The sequence below is a fragment of the Malus sylvestris genome, chromosome 15 (assembly GCF_916048215.2).
Source record: "Malus sylvestris chromosome 15, drMalSylv7.2, whole genome shotgun sequence".
Classification (NCBI taxonomy): Eukaryota; Viridiplantae; Streptophyta; class Magnoliopsida; order Rosales; family Rosaceae; genus Malus; species Malus sylvestris.
The window spans coordinates 2,161,694-2,174,592 of record NC_062274.1 but is presented as its reverse complement, the minus strand read 5'-3'; the positions used below and the strand labels follow the sequence as shown (position 1 = coordinate 2,174,592).

Below are 12,899 nucleotides of genomic sequence, written 5' to 3'. Positions count from 1 at the left end.
GATTTGAAGGCCCAGAGCGGTGGCTCCACTTAAACTCAAGAACTGTACCCTAGAGGTATAGGAGGTGTCAATAAAAAGCATCAAACTGCATTTGATGGCTTATATGACATTTTAATCCCACAATATTGTCCTTATACGTTAATTCCGTTTAGAAGGAGTGTGCCGGCATTCATAGACGTATTGGGTGGAACATTGCTGCTGAAGTAGTGATACTCCAGTAAATCTTCTTGAATTGTTTTCTCTTTGGTAAAGTAAAGCTTCCACTTTTGACTAATGAGCTTGATGCATACTTTTTCTTCCACTTTTGACAAATGAGGATCACTTTCAGTCAACGAGAATGATTGAAAATAGTAAAATAGAAGAAAATTAAGGTTCCGTAGTGGAATTAATAAAATGTATGAAAAATACAATTTAATTTTATGTACATGCGAAGGTTTGGAAAATGTTCAATATGAAACATTATTTCGCATCCTCATATTCTGCCTTGCCATTATTCTAAGAAGGAAAGTAATCGTTCATTTTATACAAGACAAATACTATCTAGCTAATTACTTTGTGATGAAATCAAGATCGTTGTACGCGTAGTTTGAATCTTCACAGCACTACAGACAAATTGCAGGCATAATTAGTCATATATGGCTGCGGCGCTCTCATTTGGAGAAATTTTGAGGTTTGATATTTGAACCATTTTACACAAGACAAATACTATCTAGCTAATTACTTTGTGATGAAATCAAGATCGTTGCACGCGTAGTTTGAATCTTCACATCATTACGGAAAATACACTACAGACAAATTGCACGCATAGTTAGTCATATATGGCTGCGGCGCTCTCATTTGGAGAAATTTTGAGGTCTGATATTTGACCATTTTATACAAGATAAATACTATCTAGCTAATTACTTTGTGATGAAATCAAGATCGTTGCACGCATAGTTTGAATCTTCACAGCACTATGGAAAATACATTACAGACAAATTGCACGTATAGTTAGTCATATATGGTTGTGGTGCCCTCATTTGGAGAAATTTTGAAGTCCGATATTCGGACCATGCGTCTGTGCGAACTGCAAATACAAAAATTACCATCCCACTTTTCTAATTGTCATGCTAACCTGGCTCACCTTTTGGTCCAAACCTTCACTCACACCAATCCCAATCGCTCCCACACAAAAGAATTTGCCGCTCACGTGGGATTGTGGCATATATTTTACAATGAGCCACTTGAGCCATATAGTATGTTGTTTGTACCATACTTAACCAATCCCGAAACTACTGAGTACCGGTCAACGTTATACCGTCAAGGACCCAGAAGAGTTTCCCTCCAACCAATAGGCCAATCACAGCGCGACACATGTCGACATCAGAAGCCAATCATAACACAACACGTGTCAATGCCAGAATGAAACTAGAAACTCTTTTCTATAAATAGAGATCATTCTCTCACAATATTTCCTAATGTCATTTGCACTAAATCATTCACTTGTACTCACTAAATGTGAGCTTGAACCTATGTACTTGTGTAAACCCTTCACAATTAATGAGAACTCCTCTACTCCGTGGACATAGCCAACTGGGTGAACCAAGTACATCTTGTGTTTGCTTCCCTGTCTCTATCCATTTACATACTTATCTACACTAGTGACTGGAGCAATCTAGCGAAGGTCACAAACATTTTCTGTTGTACCAAAGTCCTCACCGATTTTGTGCATCAACATATGTAATTAGCAATTGAAACCTCGCGCGATGTTGCGGGTTTTAAGATCGTTTAAGGTGGTATTATTTTATATATAATATGTTTACACAAAGAGATGAAATTTTTTACGGTGTTAATTACAAAAGCTGATACTATTTACAGTGTTGTTTACATTTATAACATACTTTATATGCTGCTTTTCATGTTATAGTAAGTCTTGTGCTATTTACATGTATACATATCTACTATTTGAGAAGACTAACTTAATGGGATGTAGATTTTCCTACTTCATTATTCTCGAGTTCATCTCCATCTTCACTATGTAGATCTTCATTATTCTCGAGTTCATCTCCATCTTCACTATGTAGAGGGGTTTTCTTCTATGTCTTCCTCTGCAAGTGTTTTCAATTGGTTGCTACAAATTTTGAAAAATAGAGTTGTTAGTGCGGGGGATGGTTTGTTAAATTTAATTCGAAACAGTACAACATATGAGAAAACAAATGGGGACAACATAAGTAAAGCTAAGACTAAATGAATGCATTCGAACATTGGAAACAAATAACTTGCATAGTGCAACACTCATCAACGCTCTTGAAAATAGGCAAAACAACACACCCAATTTCCTTCCAATTAACCGAGACATAGTCATCATTTCCTTTCGGTTGGCTAAAATTATTAAGCAAAGCAGTAACAAAGTCGGACAGGCTAATCCCGTCACTGGACTGTGACTTAATAGAGGTCCACAATGTGTTAGTTATGTCCAACAATGCCTTTGCATCTACTACTTGTTTCCTAGGTTTTGAACTGGAAAATCCCCAAACGGGCAAATCCAAATTTTATCATCGAAACCAAAATTATTGTAAAAATATATATATCATTTTTCCTTCACAATATACTCAATCTTCTCAGTAATCAACAATTCAAAAAAACAGATCCTATTAAATTATAGCATAAGGTTGAAATTCAAAATTCTAAACCCACAAAAACCTAATTTAAAAGAAAATTTTAGAATTTATAACACAAATACCCAAATTAAATGCAAAATTTAGAATTCCTAACACAAAAACCCAAATTAAACACAAAATTAAGGTGCTTTCAGAGAAATAAGTATAGGAACGCGAAAAACCGAAACCCTTCTAAAGGGCAAAAAGAGAGACAGAATGCAATTTAAGTTCGGAAACTTACAGACTCTAGGTAAGTCATCCCGGATTCAGTTTGCAACAGAATTGCTGCTTCTTGTGGTGATTCGCCTATCATTGTCTGGCGAACGAAAACCCTACAAGGACCAAAATCCCAAAAAATTAGTATATATCACTCCCTGCAAAACCCCAAAATCAGAAAATTAGAAAATAAAATTTGATAATATTATACTTAAGAAACACCAAATTCCCAGTCAAAGGAAAATTAATACAATCTCTGCAAAAAATAATCAGGAGATAAAAACTCAAATCTCAGAAAAAAGAATCAGCAAATTAATCATATAAATTGTGATATGGAAGAAAATTTAGGATGAGGTAAGATTGGAAACGCATAGAAAGGCAGGCCTTGTATTTCTGCCAATCTGAAATGCAATCCCCTTTTCCCATTGACCCTTCACAAACTTCTCCAAGTACCCACTACACACAGAAGCGATATCTATTAAACCCTTTCGTACACATATGAATATCAAAACGAAAACCTCAAATTATCATAGCATTCCCTTTCTTAATTTTTGTAAAAGGAAACACAAATGGATGAAACAAAATCAACAATTTTATCTTGTAAATCATTACTACAGAAAGTCAAAAGCACTTCAATTATGGAAGGAGGGAAAAGGGGTGCAAATAATTGGTGCTCAACAGAAATCACTGCCGGGTCATGAACTCTCTGTAAGCAAAGATTTTTTATTTTTTATTTTTGTTCAAACTGTAAGCAAATATTAGAAACCCTGAATAAGTATACCTGCATAGTCTCAGTAGAAGCCAACTGACAAAGAAATTCTGGGTTTTGCATCATCCCCTTAAATAAGAATTGGAATCGAGCATGCTACGTAACTTGGCGTTGAGGACTTAGAATCTGTAGTCAAATAATGTTAAGAAAGAATAAATTTCATCCTCAATTAATAAAAAAAAAAAAAAATCAAGGCTTCAAAATAAAATATAAAAAAAATTAAAAGAAACCAAAACAATTAATAATTCTAACAATTCTTAACAAGTATTCAGTAAAAGGATAAAAAAAGCCCAAATTCCGATTAAGAAAAATACAGACTTTGTATGAAAATTTAAGCTTTACCTCTGATTCACCTTAAACCGTAGCGAATCGCATGCAACGGGTGATTTTGGTTTCTGAGACGAAGGGTAGACGATTGATTGTAACGGGGAGGTCCGATTCGTCGGCGTTCGGCCGGAAACAGTTCAACTCGAGCACCAACTTAATAAATAAAAATGGATGAGAATTTTTAGAAATAGATTTATATTGAATGTAAGGAGATGGTTTCTCTTCGGTGGTTTGTTGGCTTGTATTTGCCGGAAACGAAGAACTCGTCGCCAACCACAGTGGTGAGTCGCAAAGAGGAGTGAGAAGAAACAGCCAGTAGGGAGAAGAAGAAAAAGGTAAGAAAAAATAAACTGTATATACTTTCTCATCCATAAAGTGGCACAAACGTACTAAAACAAACTTATCAGGGGCAAAATAGGGAGTACGCTGTTCTTATGAACAGTGAATCATTCACGAATATATTTTTTTGATGAATAATTCACGAATATATTGTACATGGCAAATTTAGGTTCCAATTCAATCATCGGATGGCCAAAGAACTTTTGAGTATAGTATAGATTCCATAGTGTATAATTGTTCGGATAAATTGAAGGTATTGTCCCACAACATTAGTGCAGGAGATAGATATATAGGAGATCACAAGCGTCTATATAGTAAAATTAACTTTCGATTGAATGAAAAGAAATATGATACAATTGATCATTATAAGTCAAACTTAATAGAACTTGATCATGAATTGAATCATTGTTTGAAATTGAAGATTTTGTTTTATCAGAGCAGTTTCACCGTGAGAAAGGCCCCCCCGGGCTATCCACTATTTAATCCACCTAGTGAACAGTAATTGCTCTTAATGAACAATAATTGTTTTTTGCATCTCCACCCCTACACTTGAATAGCCTTAGCAACAGGTAAATAAAATAATAATATTTTTTGCAATTGCTTGGAATTTCCCATGCACCTTTCCACTCCTTCACGTCACTCCCTATCTTTCCACTCATCTTTCTCACTTCTCTCCATTTTTGCAATTGCTTGGAATTTCCCCGTGCACCTCTCCACTCTCTCACGTCACTCCCTCTCTTTCCACTCATCTTTCTCACTTCTCCATTTTTCTCTGAAGTTCCTCTCTCTCTCTCTCTCTCTCTCTCTCTCACTCTCTCTAGAGCTCTGAGAGCTCTCACCCACTTTCCTCTTCAAAAATTAAACAAATCAAACTCCAAAACCATGGATCCTTGCTATATCGTTGCATGCGTCATCAGACCATCACGGTGTAAACCACCATTGAAGCCGAGAGCTTCAAGATCTGAAACTCGAATCCAGGTGAGGTTCTCTATGCAAATCTTGTTTCATTATGTCTTAATGTTGCTTGGGACAAGATTTGTGGTGTTTTTCCAGTTCGAAATCAAATGTTTAACCCCTTGCAATTTCTCTGAAACCTTGCCCAGTTTTTTGTCACGTCCTCGGAGCAAACTCCGGCAAGTTTGTGGGTTGAGATCCAATGGACGCCGAGGCAAAACAGAAGAAAAAACGTGGCTGATGTCAGCCTTGCATCAAACCCACTCCGGGCTCTCGGGCTGGCAACTCTCTACCGGCCTCTTACTCGAGTCTGCTCGGGCTCCCTTGCCAACACATGTTGGACTTGATTGCTCTGGCTTTCTTGCCCTGTTCACTTGCCTGTCCCTCGGGCTCCAGCACACGCTGGAGCTACTCTCATCATATTGGATAGGAAAAACTCATATAATGTTACATAAACCAACTTTTTAGACCATATTTGTAATTATGTATTGTGTCACCAATAATAATTAAGCACGTTAATCAATACTAAAGTAATAAGACAATCATGTCATATAATTTGCTTGTTCAAAAATCGAAGAGGCAATGCTCTCTGAATCTTGAAAGCCGGATCCCCAACAAGATTGCTTGTTCGCAAACCGAAGAGGCACCGCTCTCCAAACTTCGAGAGCCAGATTTCCTTGGATAAAATTTGTCTGCAATCTTCACACGTAACATCAGCTTTCCAGATACCACAGATCACTTTTTCAAAGTGCTCTGACAAAGTTAAAGCACGTGAAGCTTGCAGCTCCTACGACATTGTTATGACCAAGAAGGGTAAAAGAATAGCATTACTACTTGTTGTTGGGGAAACTCATATATATGTCTACCTCCACCCTCCACGGACAGGCAGACCTGCAAAAATGTTTAACCATTCCTCATATATGAGAGGGCACTCCCAACGAAGCCTCTCGAAATACTCAGCTTCCTTTCCCTCGATAATACATCTGCAAACAAGCAATACCAGAGCAAGAGTATCTCATATCATCAGGGTTAAAAGCAAGAGTATCTCATATCATGCTTTTTCCCTGTCTTTTCATTTGTCCTTGCTCTTATCTGCAAGACAATGAGAAAGAAAGCAATTAGTCGGAACTTGAAATCAAACTTCCGATCTGGAATTGATTGCCCAGAACCTTTGTCTGGTTGCTCACCTAGCATTGCTCTTGAGTACTCATCCTCAACTGTTATCAAGGTCACAAATCCTTTAAGCAAATACTTCAGAACAGTTGATACAATATTAGCTCTTTACACTGAAGCTACCAAGCATGGATAAGTCGCTCAGAAGTAGTGTTCTGAAAGACTATTCAAATGCAAAGGTTGCGCACCACTTCTGCGATGCAAAAGATTGAAGCAGAAGGTTTAACGATGAGCTAGAACAGATCACAATAACACGACGCCCTCCCTGCAGAACCGTATAATCCAGACAGAGGAGTCTAAGTCAAATCCAAGCTCAGCATCGTTGCCCTATCCGAAGAGCTCAAGAAACTTCAACAACATTTCGCTAGCAACGTCATCAAATAACAAAGCCTCGCCATACCACATCCACTACTTTGTCAACAGCAAAAATATCCCATATCATCAAGGTCGAACGAACTCTTGATTTGATGGACTTATTTTGACCCTCAAATTCTTGAGTCGGCCTTATACTCTGTAGGAAACTAGAAAACCCTCCAGCCCAGTTTAAGAATAAGCTTGTGGAAAGTTACTTCTTCAAAAGTAAAAGTATCTCATATCATCTCATCTCTTTATCTTTCATGCTGCCTGCAAGATAAGGAGAATGAGAACAATCAGCTGGAACTCGAAATCATACTTCTGATCTGGGACTGATTGCTTGGAGCTCTGATTGCTTACCTTGTCTGTCACTTCTTTCAGCAGATCTCCTAGCTCGGCGACTTAGGGGACTCTTACTACATGATTTGTATCGCGCTTGACCAAACCTGAAACTACAAGTAAACTTCAAGTGAAATTGATACATTACCTTGTGCATCTCCATCGGTTAAAGATACCACCCTTGGATGGAGGAATAGTACTTCCAGAGAAGATGCCACATATACCTATGAGACAGATAAGGCAAGTGAAGACGATACCACACTTCGGTACTTAGAAGTTTCGTGATTACTCAGCGGCTTGGATTTTGTAAGTCCCCAACCGAGGAGCTTCCCTCACTCGAGAACTTAGGGGAGCACTATTTGTACCATACTTGACCAATCCCGAAACTACCGAGCACCAGTCAAGTTATACCGTCAAGGACCCAGAAGAGTTTACCTTCAACCAGGACGCCAATCACAACGCGACATGTGTCAACATCAGAAGCCAATCATTGCGCGACACGTGTCAACATCAGAAGCCAATCACAACACGACACGTGTCAATGTCAGAACAAAACTAGAAACTCCCTTCTATAAAAGGAGATCATTCTCCCACAATATTTCCTAATGTCATTTGTACTAAATCATTCACTAGTACTCACTAAATGAGAACTTGAACCTATGTACTTGTATAAACCCTTCACAATTAATGAGAACTCTTCTACTCTGTAGACGTAACCAATCTTGGTAAACCACGTACATCCTATGTTTGCTTCCATGTCTCTATCTATTTGCATATTTATCTACACTAACGACTGGAGCAATTTAGCGAAGATCACAAACTTGACACTTTATATTGTACCAAAGTCCTCATTGATTTTGTGCATCAACATGATCAAAAAAAAAAAACTGAACGTCATTCCAACATGCATGCACCATGACCCATGGGGAACCTTTTCAACCATGATGTGTTTTTTCTCGGTCGGAGCAATGACTTTTCACAGCCACGTACAGAAGTCTTTGATATACACAATTTTCTTTCCTGATGAGAACATTTAACGTAAAGTACTGGTACAGTGATCAATTATTTCATTTTTTGTTTTTTTCTGGTAGTCAATCAGCAGTTTGCTTCCCAGGCATCAATAATACAAATCCATTTGCTTTCTATGACAGTAACAGCTTATAAAATTTGAATTTTTAATGTGTTTAATGTTATCTATATATTTTAACTAAAATCTAACAGTTAAAATCTTTAATTAAATTATCTTAAACAAAACAGAATTTCTTTGGCAAGCGACAAACCTATATACGAAAGTTGACCTAGATGTCCCACGGAGAAATCTCTAAACTATGTTATCGTGTACCCTAAATAAGAGCTTTGTAGTGATAGATATCTCAGCCTTAATGGCTTAATCCAAGCTACAATTAGTGAACCTGTGGAAGATCCATTCCGACCCAACGGTTTGGTCTGACCCGGCGGAGTTTAAGCCGGAAAGGTTTCTCACAAGCCATAAGGATGTTGATGTCAAGGGTCAACATTTTGAGCTCATGCCTTTTGGTAGTGGGAGAAGAGTATGCCCTGGCATAAATTTTGGCCTTCAGATGATGCTTTTAACTCTGGCTAGTTTCCTGCATGTGTTTGAGATCTCTACATCCGCAAACTATTGATATGAGCCGAAGCTTTGGAGTTTTTGACGCGAAATCTACTCCACTTGAAATCCGCGTCAAACCACGCTTGCCTCCATATCTTTATGAATAGAATTGGTCACGCCAAAAGCATAATAAAATAAGATAGTCGCACCATAACGCCTAACAAAAGTAAAATATTACACACCCAGCAAATTGTAATTAAGGTGACAAGGGCCAGTTGTGAAGCTTTCTCCTTCCCCAAGTTACTCTATTGTTTCAAACTCTCCCCCCTTCCTACTAATAAATAATAATTATAAACAAAAGATATTATCACATAACGATGAGCTGAACATATGATTTCATTACAGAAGACCCATCTAGCTGAAGAAGTGGAGAACTGTACCCTAGAGGCATAGGAGATGTCAATAAAAAGCATCAAACTGCATTTGATGGCTTATTTGACATTTTAATCCCAAAGTATTGTACTTATATGCTAAATAAATGAGTGATTCTATTGTAAAAAAAATAAACAAAAAAATGCCGTCAAATTTGACAAATTTTGACGTTAATTTAGTTGAGAAGGAGTGTGCTGCCACTCACAAACGAGCTTTGATACTTACAAGTAGTGATACTCCTATAAATCTTCTACAAGGTTCTCTTTTTGGCACAAAGCTTCCACTTTTGACTAACGAGCTGGATGCATGCTTTTTCTTCCGCTGCATACTAGAGGACAAGAAAAAATTGAAGATAACGAAAGGATCTTTAATCTACACTGATGGTGGTGTTTTGTTTTGTATGACTATTCAGTTGCCTACTTTGCACAGCACTTTTTCTTTACTTTTTTTGGCCTTTTTGGGTGTTTATTTTTTGAACAATACTTGATTGTTTAGACCATCTCCAATCCTGGGCTAAAAGACAAATTACTCCCCAAACACTCTCCAACCCATGCTAAAATTTTAGGCTAAATGACAAATGCTATTTCTGGGCCAAATACCCCCCAGCTTTCCCCCCGGGCTAAATGCGAAATGTTTATCGGAATTTAAATTTTTTTAGATCAAAATGTTCATAAAATTAATTTACAATAATCTACATATTTATTTAAAAAAAAAATTGATTTAAGAAAAAAATTTAGGCTAATTTCATTCTTTAATAATTCCGGGCTAAAATTTTAGGGTAGAAGGGTTGGAGTAGAAAAGATGTTTCTGGGCTAAAAGCTAAATTTTCCGGGCTAAAAAATTTGGCTTTTAGCCCAAGGGTTGGAGATGGTCTTAAAGAAGAGTAAAGTACAAAAAACTACCTCAACTATTAGTATCACGACACTTTCATAGCTCATCTTTTAAAATTGACAATGTCATACCTCATCTTTAGATTTTGATCCAATGTTATACCTTCCGTTACTTGACCGTTTATTTTTCAGTTAAATGCTGACGTGGCTTGATTCGGAACCCATTTTCTATTAAAAAATTATTAAAAACTAAAAAAATTATTTAATATTTTTTAAAATAATAAAGAATAGTAAAAACAGAAAAAAAAACAACCCTCAGTTCGTCCCTCCCCCTCCCCCCTCCTCTCTCTTCTCCTTATCTTCATCTTCTTCCCCCCACCTGCAACCCCCAACAAAAAACAAAAAAAAAGAAATTCCAATTTGTCTTCCCCTACACCCACCCTCAGTTTGTCTTCCCCCCACCCCCACCCCCTCTTCTCCCTCCTGCAACCCAGAAAAAAAAAAAAAAAAAAACCCCAAATCCCGTCTGCTTGAAGATGGGTGCGTGGAGAAGGTGGAGGATGGGTGCCGAAGAGGATGTGGAGAATGGATAAGGTGGAGGATGGGCGCCGGCGAGTCGTCTTCACTGCCTGGATCTCCGGTTCTCACATTGCCCTCCGACGAAAGCAAGCCCAGGAAGAGGAAACCCCATACAAACCACTCGTTGTCTACATCGATATCGCACTATGTTTCTACTGATTCGCTGAAAACGAACGACATTGACGACGCTCACATACATTTGTCGTCTGGGTCTGAATCAGAATTCGAGTTTGACTCATCGTCGGGTCACATTAACATCGAGGATAGCCCGAAGCAAGAGGTACGCTCTTCTTCTTCCTATCGTTTCCCTCCGAATTCATATGTGTATTATATGAGAAGGACAGAGACGCCGATGCAGGCGGTGTTTTATGAAGAGCCGGAGAGATATCTCAGAAGCCAATTATAGCACGACACGTGTCAACATCAGAAGCCAATCACAACACGACACGTGTCAAGGTCAGAATGAAACTAGAAACTCTCTTCTATAAATAGAGATCATTCTCTCATAATATTTCCTAATGTCATTTGTACTAAATCATTCACTAGTACACACTAAAGGAGAGCTTGAACCTATGTACTTGTGTAAATCCTTCACAATTAATAAGAACTCCTTTACTCCATGGACGTAGCCAATCTGGGTGAACCACGTACATCTTGTGTTTGCTTCCCTGTCCCTATCCATTTACATACTTATTCACACTAGTGACCAGAGCAATCTAGTGAATGTCATAAACTTAACATTTTCTATTGTACCAAAGTCCTCACTGATTTTGTGCATCAACATATTTTATGTCGCTTTTAAGCGACACTAGTATTTAAAAATTATTAAAATGTATGTTTACGTCGGTTTAAAAGCGACATAGAAATTTTATGATGCTTATAAGCGACAGTAAATCCGACGTCATGTTCAGTTAGTGTCGCAACTGTCTTATCCGCCACTATATTATATTAAACTGACACCACCCACTGACACTATAAAACCTTTTTGTAGTAGTGTTCACAAACTTAGCCTTTGACAAAGCAAGATAACACAAACACATGTCTAGTACTATAATCTCGTAAAGTGTATTTTCATATGTATAATAAATAATATATATAAGTGATATATGTATATTTCACTCGTACCTGCTTAAGGTAAAAGAAATAATATACGTATATACATAGTGTAGTACCGTTAAGTTTCATAAGCAATATAGTATTGTTAATGTTCATAAACAATATAGTATTGTTAATGTTCATAAACAGTGTAGTACCGTTAAGATTCATAAACAGTATAGTACCGTTAAGTTTTATAAATAGTGTAGTAAGTTTAATAAACAATATGTGTGAGGACGTGCGGGTCCTGTGCGTCAATTGATGTGGTGGTTAATGGTTGAATTTTTCTTTAAATGTTTAAAAATAAAATCCAATCATCAACCGCCGCATCATTTGATTTACAAAATACGATTTCAAAAGATAGCCTCTCTAACATTTTCCGCTCACCAATATATACAAAATTACAAACAATACAATTTTGTCTTCTTAGTAGTTAAGGTGGAACATATTTTAACATTTTAATATATATTTTCACCTAAATAAGATAATAACTCAGAAAGTATCAATGTAAAGAATAAGAATGTATAGATTGTAAAGATAGCAGAATGGATGAACTTAAAAAGAACATAAAATAGTATGAAATATTGAGAGAGATTGTTAGATGTAAATGTATTATTTTTCTCCTTACTCTCTATTGCTTTACAATCCACACTTATATAAGTGTTTCCAATCTCAATCTTACAGGGTAAGTAAACCTCCTTTTAACTACCTCCTTATGTCAACCAAATATCTCCTTATTCCAACTAACTATATCTCTAACAACTAAGATTCCAACTAATATACCAGCCTTTGTAATCTCTTGACATGTGGCATTGGTTTAATCATTGATATCCTTTTCACTTGGACAACTATTTTTCACTTCATTCTTCTTACATCCCCCCTTAATCTGATGCTCGAGGGCACTGAGAATTAGATTGGCACAATGCTGCTGAAACAAAGGTGCAGACAAACCCTTTGTAAGTATGTTTGCAGACTGATCGGCAGAGGACACATGCTAAACTTGAAGATCTCCATGAGCGACATTCTCCCGAACAAAATGATAGTCTATTTCAATGTGTTTGGACTTCGCATGGAACACAAGATTTGTAAATAGGGCAATAGCGGATATATTATCACAATATATCATGGGAGATGAAGGTAAAGGAATATTCATATCACAGAAAAGCTGTCAAATCCAAGCAAGTTCAGTAGCTGTAATTGCGAGGGCACGGTATTCAGCTTTTGTGGAAGATCGAGACACAATGTGTTGTTTCTTCGATGCCCACGAAATAGGGTTTGAACCA

At 37.2% G+C, this 12,899-nt stretch overlaps 2 long non-coding RNA genes across 2 annotated transcripts; one reads left to right on the top strand and one right to left on the bottom strand.

Annotated features, from left to right (window-relative positions):
* Window positions 1-2,023: 2,023 nt before the first annotated feature.
* On the bottom strand, window positions 2,024-3,111 carry LOC126603187 (uncharacterized). The gene is made up of 3 exons (XR_007616191.1): window positions 3,067-3,111; window positions 2,881-2,971; window positions 2,024-2,110 (listed from the first exon to the last, which is right to left on the bottom strand). It is a non-coding gene; the product is annotated as an uncharacterized LOC126603187 (long non-coding RNA).
* Window positions 3,112-4,935: 1,824 nt separating this feature from the next.
* On the top strand, window positions 4,936-5,802 carry LOC126603186 (uncharacterized). The gene is made up of 2 exons (XR_007616190.1): window positions 4,936-5,268; window positions 5,394-5,802. It is a non-coding gene; the product is annotated as an uncharacterized LOC126603186 (long non-coding RNA).
* Window positions 5,803-12,899: the final 7,097 nt, after the last annotated feature.